Consider the following 2655-nt stretch of genomic DNA (forward strand, 5'->3'; position numbering starts at 1 on the left):
CATACGCACATGCAATTGCTTGATGTGCAAGATATCCATTCCCGCTGCAGATTAGAGCGCGCGCCTTAGCTGACTGTTGGCTTTTGTCACTAAAGAATTCATTAAAACTGCCAAAGGAAGAAGTCCGTTGGGAAATGCTATCCTTGGATCTGTAGACCAATTAGATACTTTGTCTGAAACTTCTTTAAGTTCTTCCAAACACACCAAAAATCTGACTCCATGAACCCTTTGGAAAAGGATGCTGATAATCCAGCCTGAGTAGCCATGCTGGTATTTCCTGGATTAGCTGTTTCATCTCTCTTTTAATGTTGGGACAGCTGCCAGCAAATCTGTAGAATTTTTCCCACCCAAAGTCAGAGAGAAATGAGGCAGAAATTTTGCCAGTGTGGCAGAACCATGTGCTAATAATGGTGTGTGGTAACCGAATAGTTAACTGACATTTCGCTGTGCTAAGCCATTCATTTGTGACTATAAGAATGTAACCTTTGTTATATTTTGTGGTATTTAACAAAGTCCTCACATATTAAAAAAAAAAAAAAGTCCCCACATGGCCTCAAGTATTTGAATACTTGCTCTCTAGTTGGTTTTGCTCTTTGGGAAGATTATGGATCCTTTGGGAGTTGGAGCCTTGGTGGAGGAATTACATCCTTGGGTGTATGCTTTTAGAGTTGACAGCCTTGCCCCGTTTCCAGTTCACTTTCTCTGCTTCATGTTTGAGACTGAAAGTGTGGTCTTTCCGCTTCCTGCTCCAGTCTCTTGTTGCCATGTCTCCTCTGCCATTGTGATTCTCCCCATGAAACTGTTAGCAAAACTTAAACCTTATCTTCTACAAGTTGTTTATCACAGCAACAAAAGCAACTAAAATGTGCATGGTGGAGAGGTGGCTCAGTGGTTATGACTATTCTTCCAGAGGTCCTGAGTTCAATTCCCAGCAACCACATGGTGGCTCACAACCATCTGTAAAGGGATCCAGTGTGTGTGTGTGTGTGTGCGTGTGTGTGTGTGTGTGTGTATGTGTGTGTGTGTGTGTGTGTGTGTATACATACATACATATAAAGTAAATCTTTTTTTTTAAATCAGTGCCTTTTCAAACAGAAGAGGAGCATAAGGAAGTCTAGAGGGACATTAATGTGATTTTCTCCAGTGTTTTAGTTTTGGTTAACAGTGGCCATTCCTTGGTCACAGCTCAGCCTTCAACTGGAATCCTAGATAGTTTCTACTAGCCAATGAGTAGGAGAGGAAGTAGGGCCAGGAAGAAGAAGTGAAACTCCCTCCAGGGTGCTTCTTCCTACAAACTCTCCTTGCTAAGTGCGGCCCAGTGTGTGAAAGGAATAGAGAGCAGAGCTCTGGCCTTACGTGGAACTGGAGATGGCTGACAATAAGACAAACTCTTAAATTACAGTGTGAAGGAAAGAAGCATGAAGGGCAGTGGGGATAATGGGTTAGTTTTTTTTCTTGCCCCTTTCTAACTCTTCTCCCCTCAGTTGATTGCTTACATTGGAAGTGACTTAGGATTCCTGGCTGGGGTTCATTTCTAAGCGCTTTCACTCCAGGCCTCAGTGGCTTTGGTTCTACCAAGAGGTCAGAGATTCTAAACAAACCCCTGGTGCTTCTTTCTGTATCTGAGGATACCTGTAACACTTGTAAATAATATCAAATAATACCTGACAGCAGATTCAGGATACTTCACTCAGAAAATTCCCAGCTCAACACGTTATCAGGGCTTCCAAAGCCAACATCCAATGGACCTTTAAGAGATAATTTTTGGGGGCTGGAGAGATGGCTCAGTGGTTAGGAGCACTGACTGCTCTCTCAAAGGTCCTGAGTTCAACTCCCAGCAACCACGTGGTGGCTCACAACCATCTGTAATGGGATCTGATGGCCTCTTCTGGTGTGTCTGAAGACATCGACAGTGTACTCACATTCATAAAATAAATACATCTTTAAAAAGAAAAAAGAAAAGAAAAAAGAAAAGAAAAGAAAGAAATTTTCAAATTTCCATATTTAACCAAAATCATCCTCTTGGCTCTGTTTTGACCTACTAATAAGTGAGTATGGTCTCTCCCCTGTATAATTCTATGATTTAATTAACATTAAGTGAATTTCCATAAATATTTGGTCAATGACTTGGACGTCTGAGGTGCAGAGAAAACCTCTATTTCCAGTCACAGATGATTCTGTTGATTCAAATGCTCTCCTCTGTAGCTGTTACTAGGTGGGTACCATGGGCTTTCTTTGTGTTTTATTCTGTTAAACATTTCTTTCTCCAAATTCTGTATAGTAACTTTTTCCATGACTCTTCATATAATTTTTTTTCAAATCATGGAAGAGAAGCAGATAATCTTTAAAAAATGCTTAATACTTGTGTGTGGGGGTCAGTGGGTCACCATATTGACTTACTCAGAAATCCTGCCTCTCAACCGCAGAGCTGGGTCGCCACGGTAAATGGCATTATTTCTCTGGATTTTGCTTTATTATCTGGCAAAGCCAGAAGGACAGTGCTGACCCTTGAATCCTTGACATTGCAGGGCATGCATAAAGCCAAGTGGCCCCGGATCTCAGCAAGAGCAGAGTCCTATCCATCCACTTAGTTTGCAGAAGTGTAGGCAATGATTATATTACAAGAGATTGTCTGCACTTTAGGAAAACCTCTTT

This window comes from Mus musculus, chromosome 18, assembly GCF_000001635.26.
Source record: "Mus musculus strain C57BL/6J chromosome 18, GRCm38.p6 C57BL/6J".
Lineage (NCBI taxonomy): Eukaryota > Metazoa > Chordata > Mammalia > Rodentia > Muridae > Mus > Mus musculus.